This window comes from Bombina bombina, chromosome 2 (assembly GCF_027579735.1).
Source record: "Bombina bombina isolate aBomBom1 chromosome 2, aBomBom1.pri, whole genome shotgun sequence".
Lineage (NCBI taxonomy): Eukaryota > Metazoa > Chordata > Amphibia > Anura > Bombinatoridae > Bombina > Bombina bombina.
The window spans coordinates 726259249-726273148 of NC_069500.1; the positions used below are offsets into that span (position 1 = coordinate 726259249).

The 13900-nt window shown below is 36.9% G+C and overlaps 1 protein-coding gene across 1 annotated transcript in view; it reads right to left on the minus strand.

The window, feature by feature from the left end:
- PCGF3 (polycomb group ring finger 3) overlaps window positions 1-13006 on the minus strand; it is a 299567-nt gene extending 286561 nt beyond the window's left edge. Inside the window, exon 1 of the mRNA XM_053702738.1 lies at window positions 12663-13006. The gene's annotated coding sequence lies outside the window, so the exon portion shown is untranslated. The remainder of the gene's footprint in view (window positions 1-12662) is intronic.
- Between the last annotated feature and the right edge of the window lie 894 nt (window positions 13007-13900).

Sequence of the window (13900 nt, forward strand, 5' to 3'; positions counted from 1 at the left end):
CAAGCCCAAAGGGGAATACGATACCAAATGACGCCTTCAGAAAGTCTTTTCTATGTATCAGAGCTCCTCACACATGCGACTGCATGTCATGCCTCTCAAAAACAAGTGCGCAACACCGGCGCGAAAATGAGGCTCTGCCTATGATTTGGGAAAGCCCCTAAAGAGAAAGGTGTCTAAAAAAGTGCCTGCCGATATAATCTTATCAAAATACCCAGAATAAATGATTCCTCAAGGCTAAATATGTGTTAATAAATGAATCGATTTAGCCCAGAAAAAGTCTACAGTCTTAATAAGCCCTTGTGAAGCCCTTATTTACAATCTTAATAAACATGGCTTACCGGATCCCATAGGGAAAATGACAGCTTCCAGCATTACATCGTCTTGTTAGAATGTGTCATACCTCAAGCAGCAAGAGACTGCTCACTGTTCCCCCAACTGAAGTTAATTCCTCTCAACAGTCCTGTGTGGAACAGCCATGGATTTTAGTAACGGTTGCTAAAATCATTTTCCTCATACAAACAGAAATCTTCATCTCTTTTCTGTTTCTGAGTAAATAGTACATACCAGCACTATTTTAAAATAACAAACTCTTGATTGAATAATAAAAACTACAGTTAAACACTAAAAAACTCTAAGCCATCTCCGTGGAGATGTTGCCTGTACAACGGCAAAGAGAATGACTGGGGTAGGCGGAGCCTAGGAGGGATCATGTGACCAGCTTTGCTGGGCTCTTTGCCATTTCCTGTTGGGGAAGAGAATATCCCACAAGTAAGGATGACGCCGTGGACCGGACACACCTATGTTGGAGAAATATATGTTTTGTAGGTGATCCATTTATATAGCCCATCTGGGAGTGTTTATTTTTCAATGTATAGTTTTGCTTATTTTGTTTAGAAACACTGTGCTGATTTTCAGACTCCTAACCATGCCCCAAAGTATCAGATGTAAACTGAAGTCTACAGATCCCTGCTTGCTCCTATTAGTGTAATAGGTTGTTTTGTAAGCAAGAGAGGAGGGGTCTGCACTTCCTGCTTTCTCAGTTGCTTTTACTGGGTGTCCCAGCCTATCCTCGTCAACAGTGCTAAACTGGGAGCTTCTAAGTAAGTTTTTAAAGGGGTTTATAGTGGATTTTTAGATCAGTATCTGTGCATATTCTTCTTTATAGTAGTGTCTATTAAATGCAGTTATATGAAAATTGGTGTTTACTGTCCCTTTAACATTCTTACATCTCTCTGTAAGAGATCTGCTTGAATAATGCCAAAGTCTAATCACCTTATCTTTACTTATCAATCTGACAAAGATTTCATCAGCCAATAAACCTGAACAACAAGTTCTGTTTCGGTCATTGTCCACATACCATTGATTTTTACAGCCAATAATAAAACAACCTTAGAAGTTCTAAAATATTAGACCAACTAATTGACCAATTTATTTCAAAATGCATGCATCTATATTACTTATTACAAAATAAAAAGGAGTCCAGTTATTGAAAACAGCTTCAGCTTTTTAAATCAAATCTACATCTTCTTCAGAGTAATGTTAGCTTTTATTCCTCTAGTTATTCTGGAAAAATGCAACCATGCACCAACCCATGGTGACTCAGAAATGGTCCTTTGGCTCACCCTAAGCAGTTCAACAGTACAGTCACTCATCAGTGGCAACGCCATCATCTTCAATTTTGTAAGCAGTTCCCTTTTAAATTGTATTCTATGGTGATTGTAGCCATGTACAGATGCTTAATAAAGGAAAGACTGATGTGCAACTAAGTTGGACTGTGTCTGTCCTTTCCTCTGCCAGCTGGCTATACAGTTGGGCAGTTAAAAGGGACATGCCACCCACATTTTTTTCTTTTATTATTTAGAAAGAGAATGCAATGTTACACATCTTTCTAATTTACTTATATTATCGAATTTGTTTTATTCTCTTGATATTCTTTGATGAAAAGCATATCTAGATATGCTCACTAGCTGCTGATTGGTTGCTGCACATAGAAGCATCATGTGATTGGCTCACCATGTGCATTGCTTTTTCTTCAAATAAGGATATTTAAAAAATGAAGCAAAATAAATTATGGAAGTAAATTGTAATGTTGTTTAAATTTCTATTCTCTATCTGTATCATGAAAGAAAGATTTTGGGTTTAGTGGCCCTTTAAGCCTGGGTTTGTTAGTCTTAGGCTAAAGACGCACTGCCCCTCAGTATAACCATATAGTCAGCAGTGGGCAGTTTAACAAATCTCTTCTAGGCCACACCTAAGAAAACTACATTTCCCAGGATGCTGAGGATCATATAATATATGGAGGAATTGCTCATTCTTAGATAGGTCAGCTAATGCTTCTCTTCTATCTCTGCAGTCATTATCTGCCCAGTACATCACCATAGTCTCTTTGTCCCCACAGTGTCAATCATCTATCTTCCTGGAAAAACCTGGTGCTAATGCATTGTCACCTCCCATCAGGGGCTGTTTTCTACAAATCTGAACCTGCAGACAACTTGAAGAGGCGACTTATTAACTTTGTGCCATTCCACTACCACTAAATGTTTTTATTAATTTATTGTGTTCAGCCAAAAACACACACACATATATATATATATATATATAATCCCAAAACAAAAGGAAGAAAGAACGCTTCACTCTCCGGTCTCTTCAAAAAAGCTTTAATCCATCATCTTCAGAACATCAATTAAACATTCCCAAACATTTCGATACCTGTTGGTATCTTTTTCAATGGGTGTTTTTCAAAGTATCCTTATCCCAAGAAAGCTCCTAATCTACCCCATACACCGCTCACCTATAAATACCCGTATGTGCTTGTGTCACTTCCGGTGTATCGGAAGCCGCCCCCGCATGCGCATGTCCAGCCAAACATTGGCTTCATGGCTAATTACCATAGTTCAGCCTACGTGATGACGCTTATATACATGTCACACACTCCTTGGCAACGCGCATATCGGGTAGCGGTAGTTCCGATAACATCGGACTAACTTTTACAAACAGCTATCTACAATTAAAATCAAATTGTTCCCTTAACCAAAACTTTAAGTATTTATTAATAAAAAGTGTTTAAACAACACTACTTGAGATCCCTAATGGATCGTATACACTATTGACCATATATCTGACATATTAATCATAATTATCATTAGGGGCGCACTGTAATATTGCAGATCACCTCAATTTCAATAACCAGCACGACACAGATATGTACCAACACTATGAAAATAAATAGATAAATTAAGACAAATTATATCATAATGTCAAACGCTAATTGTACTGGTATCATATTCATGTCTATTGGAGTATGTCAGAAATCTTTATCAGGCCGCAGCAATACACTGTATCATGGAGTACTACCCTTTTAGAGAATATTCGTCCCATCTAATATACACATCATTGAAGGACACGTCCATCCTTTAAAACAGAGACGACCTAGATCGAACAATCATAGACATCCCTTTAAAGAAAGACATTAAAGTCCAGCTGAACATTTAACCCCTTCGGGGCCACCGTATCCAGACGATAAATCCAAGAGGTTTCTACCTGAAGGAGTTTAGTGTTCCTGTCACCAGGAACGTGGTCTATTAACATTGTCCTCAGGCTTGCAGATGTATGTCCCGCCTGGAGGAAATGCCGAGCAACAGGTTGGTTCGATACCTTCTTATCTATCGCCAGCCTAATGGCATGGCGATGATTGGCCATCCTCTCACGGAAAGTGGTGGAGGTTTTACCTACATACATCAAGGAACATGGACACATCAGTATATAGACCACGTAAGTGCTCATACATGACAATCTATGTAGAATCTTATACTTTCTCCCAGTGTGAGAGTGGTGAAAAAACATCCCGGTCAGCATACTGTTGCACGTAGTGCAGTCCCCACATCTGTAGCATCCTAATTTTCTCTTGGCATCCAACCACGTACCTTTTTCATAACACTTTATAGGGTCATTGTGGACCAAGATGTCTTTCAAATTAGGTGCTCTTTTATAAACCATCCGTGGAGCAGACATACGTGAGAATGGTAGCATCTTATCCGTGTTCACAATCTCCCAGTTCTTTCTGACTGACTCTGCCAGAACCTTAGATATGGGGTTGAAAGTTGTTACAAAGATAATATTATCACCTTTGTTTTCCACACTCTTCACGACTCCTCGTGGCTGTAGCAATGTCATTTGGTATGCACCTGTTTGATCAACTTCTTACTGTATCCCCGCTGTTCCAACTTAGTAATCATTTCTTCCTCCTGGACTCTTTTTCTGATGTTCCGGGTGATAACTTGAAGACAGCAGTAAGGAATTTTTGTCAGTGGGTTTGGAGTATAATGAAGTAGAGAATTTACTGTATTTTAGGCAAAAGATATAACACCGGAGTAACCGGAAATGGTGTAGTCATAAATTCAAATTCATTTTCATTGATCATACCTGCTTCCAAACCACATTTCAATATGTGGTCCAGTTCTCTCTTGAACGAGTTCATAGGATTCCCTCTGAGTTTGCAGTAGACACTACTGTCAGACAGTTGTCTATAGGCCTCCTCCCTATAGTCAGAGTAATTTTGAACAACGATTGAACCCCCCTTGTCAGCCGCATGAATAATGATTGTGTGATCATTCTTTAAATTTGTGAGTGCCAGTTTTTCACCCTTTGAAAGATTAAGAAATACATTTTCCACTCTGGCTTGTTCACATGTCTCACTAATCATGCGAGAAAAACTGCGAATAGAAGGGTTAAGGTTAATCGGGTCAAACTTACTCTGGGTCTTAAATCTGCTGGATATGGTCTGTTCACTATTTTTAAAGAAGTCTTTAATTTTAAGTTGTCTTTGTAATTTATAGACCTCTACATTCATTTGAAATTTGTCCAATGTTGATGTGGGGACAAAAAACAGACCCTTATTCAGCAGACTCTTTTCATCCAAACTCAGAGGTCTATCACTTAGATTATAGATAATATCTACCTCTTCTTTGTTGTTTTTTTCTTTATATCCTCCCCTCCTCGTGTGTGGTCTAGATCGCTTTGTTTACCTGGGAGTGGAGGTTTTTTGGAGGATCTGGTACTTACCCCGCCTAAAGGGTGTCCAGTATTCTCATTGGTACTCACTTCCTCAATGTCCACCTCTGATGAATCACCCCCACTACTATCCACAGTATCAGCAATGTTTTTGTTGTTAAAACGTCTCCTACGTCTATACTGAGGTCTATTATCCTCCTTCCCATAGAGCCATCTATAGACCCTTCTTTCCCTGTAGTCTGTCTCTACAGTGGTTAGTTTGTTGTTTTTGAATGATAATAAATCATTCCTGTACTTGTTCACCTGTCCCTGTAGTTTTTTAACCCAGTCTTCCCCGTATCCCCAGTTAAAACCTGGTAGCTCATCTGTTTGACGTCATTAATCTCTACTCTAATTAGATTTAACAACCTATTAGACTCCTCAATCACTAATAAAATGAGGTCGTATGAGCATTTATTCAATATTGAGCACCATTTTTTGCAGATGTCTGGGTTGGACCTACCAATTGTGAGTATGTTTTATTGAAATTGAGGTGATCTGCAATATTGCAGTGTGCCCCTAATGATAATTATGATTAATATGTCAGATATATGGTCAACAGTGTATACGATCCATTAGGGATCTCAAATAGTGTTGTTTCAACACTTTTTATTAATAAATACTTAAAGTTTTGGTTAAGGGAACAATTTGATTTTAATTGTAGATAGCGGTTTGTAAAAGTTAATCCGATGTTATCGGAACTACCGCTACCCGATATGCGCGTTGCCAAGTAGTGTTGTGTGTGACATGTATATAAGCGTCATCACGTAGGCGGAACTATGGTAATTAGCCATGCGGACAATGTTTGGCTGGACATGCGCATGCGGGGGCGGCTTCCGATACACCGGAAGTGACACAAGCACATACGGGTATTTATAGGTGAGCGGTGTATGGGGTAGATTAGGAGCTTTCTTGGGATAAGGATACTTTGAAAAACACCCATTGAAAAAGATACCAACAGGTATCGAAACGTTTGGGAATGTTTAATTGATGTTCTGAAGATGATGGATTAAAGCTTTTTTGAAGAGACCGGAGAGTAAAGCGTTCTTTCTTCCTTTGTTTTGGGGTTGAATGTTATCACTGTATGTTTTCCACGCAGCACCCCGGCGGATGTCTAAAGTAACAGTGAGTGCACCTGTATTGATATGTGTGTGTGTATATATATATATATATATATATATATATATATATATATATATATATATATATATATATATATATATCCCTAACAATTTTGGTACAATTTCCAAATGCCACTATAAATGTGTTCAATATTTTAACTTGTGAATGTTTCCAAGGTTACATAATGCAGCTAGCTAAGAATACCAAAAACAAACAATAAGTGTTCATCACTCTAACATGAAAGAATATGGTAACAAATTCAAAGTTTCAGTTATAGTCCACACAGGAGCAAATATTCGTTAGCAGAAGATGTCAGCACTTGATGGTAATTGAATCCAAGGACCTCCCAAAGAAGAGAGAAAACATACAATAGTGAAGTCTGTATATATAGCAATATATAATCATAAGTGGACAAGTACTCACACTTTGGAGAGCTAAAATCTAGCTCAGATATTCAGGCTGGTAGGTATAAAGCCCCTCGGCTCCCAAAGATACTCTGGAACTTCAGGGTAAATTAAAACAATTTATTAAAATACAAAAGGACATAAAAACAGACGTGGGATCGATAAAGATGCCGCTTGCAGCTCAGTCACAAACTCTACACCGGTAAATGATCACAGGCAACAATAGCAGCGGTTCGCCTCACCACCCCTGCATAGGTATACACAGATGTCCGTAGTCCATAAAACATCCCATGAATACCACACTTTAACTGAGAAAATAGCTGTTTTTTTAAAGGTATATTGTGAATATACTACAAATTGCTCACAGTGTCATAATCATTTAATAGACTGTAACATTACAAAGAAACAAAACAGATTCCCTCAATTACCAGCAAACAGCTTTTTTAGTGTGTTTTTTATATATATATATATATATATATATATATATTTATTAAGAACTGAATCATTGGATACTTTAGTGAGTAATTCACAGTGTTTTTATAAATTACAATACAATTATGAAAAAGATTGGAAACACAATTTTTTTTTTGATCTTCATTAGGTTTGTTCCACTTAAGGTGCCATTACATGTCTTTCTTAATGTTTAAATAAGGCAGTTTTACTTGTCAGATACTATTATATGAAAAGTATCACTGTTATATATGCTTGAAACAAATTAAAATGCAGCAACTCCACAAGTAACAAAATACTCCAATATAACAGCCAAACGTTAACAGATCATTCATATAAAACAACATGAATCAATTTACATCAAAATAATTTACATAAGATAAACAATCCAATATTACACTGAAATTATATATACTGGACTATAAAATATATACAAACATTCCAATATTACACTGAAATTATATATACTGGACTATAAAATATATACAAACAATTCAATATTACACTGAAATTATATATACTGGGCCAAAAGATATACAAACAATTCAATAATACACTGAAATTATATATACTGGACTATAAAATATATACAAACAATTCAATATTACACTGAAATTATATATACTGGACTATAAAATATATACAAACAATCTAATATTACACTGAAATTATATATACTGGACTATAAAATATATACAAACAATCTAATATTACACTGAAATTATATATATACTGGGCCAAAAGATATACAAACAATCTAATATTACACTGAAATTATATATACTGGACTATAAAATATATACAAACAATTCAATATTACACTGAAATTATATATACTGGACTATAAAATATATACAAACAATTCAATATTACACTGAAATTATATATACTGGGCCAAAAGATATACAAACAATACAATATTACACTGACATTATATATACTGGGCCATACTTTATTAGGTTGACAGTGTTCCTTTTCAAGAGGGAAACTGCTGGAAATATTTTAAGTGGATTAACACCTTGTTTGCTGCAACAGTTTTCTCCCCAATTGACAAACTCTACCTCCACTTGCCTTATTTGAAGAAACCAATCAAGACTTGTTCCTGGAGTAGACACAACTAGCCATGATCATTTGATTAGCAACATTTACATTTTTATGCTGTTTGTAATCATATTTCTGCTGAAGCCAATTAGAGACAGGTATGTAACAGTGTTATGCTTGTGCTCTTCCAGTTCTTAGAAGTAAATGAATAATAAGAAAAGGGGGCAGAAAAAAAAAAAAAAAAACTATATTGCAAAGTTGTTTTACTATGCATATACATACATACTTATTTGGAGGATCCAATTTGGGCATTAATATGCAGACAACAAGGCTACCGACTGTCATAGTTCGTATAACATGCTTTGTTTTTACAGTTGTTATCTGATAAATCAAATTAGAGACATATGTAGAAGGGTTAGCCTTGAGAAGTCAGCAGGAAGCATTACAAGTTCTGAGATTTAGAAATTGCTCAACTTTCAGAGCTAAATTGCACAAAATGGGGCAAAAGAAATAGTAAAAATATATTGCAAGTTCTTTCTTTATGCATAGTTTACCATTGTATATAAAAAAGACCATGGTTTTACTGCCCCTTTAAGCCTGTGGAATAAAATGTGTGGTTTCAAAGAGAAAAAAAAAAACCTCTCACAAAAAAGTTTCAACAACTAATACTGTACTTCAATCACACACTTAGAAGACTTTATTTCTTGTATATAGTCATCTCCCATACACAGAAATTTAAAAGAAAACTACAGTAGATTAACCAGATTTTAACAAATTAAATGTTTTTATGTTTGAGAGTTCTGCTTGACCCATAAGCAATGCATCTTTAAAACCCCATGTAATCTAATGTGCAGATGGAAGTGGAAGACAAGACTGTGAATGAACGCTGAATATTCTACAACTATCCTTTAAGAAAAAGAGGACATTTTTCATGCAATATTTTTCCCAGGAGAGTGGAGGTATGGTATTTTAATCATTAAATTGCACTTCAGGATAAAGAATAGATCTCAGATTTCCTTTTAATCTTTCAACTTCAGCAGAATCAAACGCAGAACCGACCAAGAAAAGTTGTAAACTGAAAAAATAAGTACTTGGATACAGTTGTGGAGCCATAAAGTGTGGGTAAATAGAACAGGTAACTGAATAAAGAAGAATAGATTTAATAGGGCGGTGTTAATAAGCCAAAATTAAATGTTTATGATTCAGATAGAGAATGCAATTTTAAACAAGTTTCCCATGTACTTCTATTATTATTGCTAAGTTCTCTTGGTATCCTTTGTCAACTACTTCATGCCAAGGGGCAAGTGTTTAACATCAGAATGAAGTTCCGATGTAAACACTTCCTTGAAAAATGAAATCATGTGATCGTCTGTATTATCACATGATTTCAAGGTCAGGATTGTATCATGGGGGACTGCCTATGATGCTAGGCATACCCCCCCAGTCAAATTTACCATTGAATAAAAACAGGAGGGTACATGAGGCCAAAAAAGGTAGGACGTTCCATGCCGTCCTAACGGCAATAAAACCCAGCATGGTTAGGACAGCAATAGAACATCTTAATGGCGTTAAAGGGATATGAAACCCAAATCATTATTTTGTGATTCAGATAGAGCGTGCAGTTTTAAGCAACTTTCTAATTTATTCCAATTATCAATTTTTCTTTGTTCTCTTGTTATCTTAATTTTAAAAGCAGCTAAATGTAACCACCAAATCGCTACCCAGGGTTCTGAACCAAAAATGGGCCGGCTCCTAAGCTTACATTCCTGCTTTTACAAATAGATACCAAGAAGGAAGAAAAATGATAATAGGAGTAAATGAGAAAGATGCTTAAAATTTCATGCTCTATCTGAAACATGAAAGAAAAAATGTGGGTTTCATATGCCTTTAAGCAGTTAACCAGTAACCCTAGGTGAACTTACAAGCGTACACATGTCTGTAGCCATCTGGCAGCAGGGTTTGCAACAATGTGTATAGCAATTTTATACATAGTTGCAAACTCTGCTGCCATAGAGTGTCTGTAGCATTCTATGGCAGTAATGTTTGCAACATTGTTTATAGCAAAGTTATACATAGTTGCAAGCACTGCTGATAGATGGCTAAAGACACGTACAAGCTTCTGAGCTCACCTAGACTTACAGTGTAACAAATGATACCAAGTGAACTAAGCAAAATTGATCATAGAAGTCAATTGGAAAGTTGTTTAAAATGGTATGCTCTATCCAATTTATTTAAGTTTAACTATAACTTCACTGTCAATTTAATGATGAGATATGGCAAAAACGGAAAGACAAGAGGAAAAATGGCAACTGGGACAAAAGTAGAAGACAGCACATAGAGAATTGAAGAGGAATTAAAACAAACAACTGAAGAAATTATGAGAAACAAGTAAAAAAAGATATAGCCTTCAAAATATTGGGGGGGGGGGCAGCCCCACAAATATCAGTAAGTTTAACTTGCCACTGTACTAAAACTTGGTAGTGATGAAATTGAATAGACAAAACATTTATTGTTATACTTATATGAATTCTAGATATTAACATACATCAAATTGTATTGTACTTATACAAAGCTCATTTTAACATATTTTCCTTTGCTTTTTTTGAAAGTTAACCTGTAGTGGCACCATGGAATGATGTTAAAAGGCCTTTAAACACTTAGTGGTTGCAATAAAGTGTTTAATTGTATGTAGTTACAAAAATGAAATATACTTCATAGTTTTCCTTTCCAATACTGCACTATAAAATTGTGGGTTTTCCAATTCTTTATAGAATAAACATTTTTGGATGAATCTACTTATGCAGAACTTCTGTGGGACTTTGTCTGATAGTTATCCACCTGATTCTAAATTGGTTCTGTAAACATCTATTGATTTTGTATTTATACATCACATTTGTTACATATTGTTGGCTATCTGTAATCTTCTGATTGCTTTTTCACAATTCATGTTAGAAGTGGAAAGATCAGACTTCAGATTTAGCGCTGTTATATTGTACACAGCCATTGGTTGCACAGTCCAGTGACCCATATATAACTGGCAGTGCCCATCCGTTTGTGGAAACTAATAATTTAAAATACATTATATATATATATATATATATATATATATATATATATATATATATATATATATATAATGCAAGCTATTATCTGGCTAATCTTTACACAGCCTTGGGAGACAGTAGGGGATGAGGAGATATTCATAAAGACGGTAGGGGAGAAATTCTGAGGGGGCACGAGATGAAGCAAACCTAATAGAGCACCAACATTAAGTTGGAACCCTAGCAGAAAGGGACAGTAAAGGGAGGGGGACCCCAACACAGAGGGACAGCAGAGGGACAGGGGACCCTGACAGCAGAGGGACAGAAAAGTGAGTGGGAGTGCAAGACAAGATAGGGTGAGGAAATCCTAAATGAAAGTTGCACAAGAGGAACCAAACTTGGCATAAGAGGTGCTGTGAAGAAAAAATATATAATAATAACACAGAGAAGAGCAGAATGCACCTCAAGTGAGGCAATGGCCAGAGAGGAACAGAATAGGTGAAAGCACTTACAGAAAGAATCTTATAGTGTACAGGCTTGACAGTTAGAGAGAGCCCTTACCGACTAGCAGAAGATGGGTAAACAACAGAAAGGGGAGAGCCCTGGCAATGGAGCAAAAAGCCTGAGGATGAACTGGCAGAAAACTGACTTGTGCATCTGTGGGTGCAGGAGAATGGGGAAACAGCATTTAGGAGAATTAGGAGGGGTGGAAGTTTAAGCAGCAAGAAAATGGGTGTCTATGACAGTGGAGCATGAGACATGCTGACTGGGAGAACCACATAGGAGAACACTGACAGAAGGAGCACAGACTAGCTAGCAGTCAAGGAGGGAAGCCCTCACTGAGCTAGTAGCAAGGCAGGGGGGCACATGAAGTGACAAAAGCAAAAGGTCAGAATAGGATCTATCTGTAAATAATACATTTGGGGGCAATATATGTAGCAAATAGTAACCTTGGAGAAATTAACATAAAATATATAGGACATTTTGTACAGAGAAACTTGGGAGAATAGAAATATTAAAAGTGGCATGGAATAAGTATGTGAAACAGCAGGGTTTATGGCACGAACAGATTAGTTAATGTTTAATGAAAACTCAGAAAATATGTTTAAAACAAAATACCTATACTAACAACATAAACAGACATGGAAAATACACAAACAGGCAGGGGGTAAACACACATAAAAGAGATAAAACAGCAGCCTGAGCTGAATGGGGGTGGGGGCAGATGGACTGGAGAGAGAAAGACCTAGAGGCCAAGAGCCAGGGGGTCTCATGCAAGCAAAGAAATTAGAAAGGGGAGGGGGCTAGAACACAGGATGGAGATATGAGATGTGATGATATGACTGAGGAAAGACATGAGGGGACAGTAGTGCAGCTGAGTTTCTAAGAGGAACAAGGCTCCGGTGTAGACATTCATAAAAGAGGAAAGAAAATGATTTCTATGCGAGAGTGGAGTCGTCCTCCAGACTATACATAAACCTACCCCATTTCCCATGCACCAGATCCCCCAGTTTCCTCACACCGTTCACTTTGCAGGGTAAAATCAGACACTGACCTGCTGCCGCGATCCGTAAGGTGTTGTGAGACTGCAGCCTCTATGTTAGGAGTCTCTGGAGATGAAGCCGCTTCTGGTTGCTGTAGGGGGTTTCTCCACCGGGCACAGTACAGACACACAGGGCAGGAGCCTTGGTGTGTGTCTAAGCAAATGGAAAACCAAGCAAGGAGGGATCTGCCGTTGCAAAAAGCACGGTCAAAGGGGAAGGGAAAGAGGGGGAGTCCCAGGTTCCCCCTGAGTCCCCCCAGTTAAAAAAAAGAACAGATAAAAATGAGAAGGAAAAAAAAATCCGGCAGGAGTTTAAAACAAAGAGGCGGAAATAGTCGAGCTATGCCGAGGACAGCCGAGTGTGATAGCTGCGCCTGCGCCCTCCGGGAGGGGGAGGACGGCAAAGCCGGGAGGAGGGGAGAGCTGCAGGTTCTGCTCTAGTAATGCGTGGAGCGGGAGGAGGCGGAAGAAGCGGAAGGGTGCGAGGTTGTGAGAGAACTGGAAAATTAAAGGCTGTGTGGACAAACTTGTAAAGTTATTTCTCTTACTATATCTACACCTGTATTTCATACAAATTATTTTGTGAGTCTGGCAATTAAGTATGGCTTCCCTTTTTAGCATGTTGCATTTACTTACTATTGTGAATGTCGCTTTAGAGTAGTAAAATAAATACAAAAAGCAAACATTAAATCATTTAAAAGGATATAAAACCCATTTTTTTTATTTCATGATTCAGATAAAGCATGCAATTTTAAGCATCTTTCTAATTTACTTAAATGATTAATTTGTTGTTCTCTTTGTATTTTTATTTGAAAAGCAGGAATTTAGCTACCGCTCAGCAAGAGCTACCCAGGGTACTGCACCAAAAATGGGTTACTCCTAAACTTATATTCCTGCCTTTTTCAAATAAAGATACAAAGAGAACCAAGAAAATTTGATAATAGGAGTAAATTAGAAAGTTGCTTAAAATTGCATGCTCTATCTGAATCATGAAAGAAAAAAAATGGGTTTCATATCCCTTTAATTATCCAATATGGAATTTTACAATGTGCCATTTGTATTTACCCTAAATTCTTTACAAATTGTAATAATCTCAGAGAATGAATAAGCACTGTTATCAAGAACATACATTGTGGTTATCAGTTGCTGCATAGTGAACATTATTACAAAAAATCCTTAATTTGAATGCTGGGAACCCTTAAATTTAAATTAGTGTTTTTATGATATAGTTTCATTGTGAGAGGGGTTAT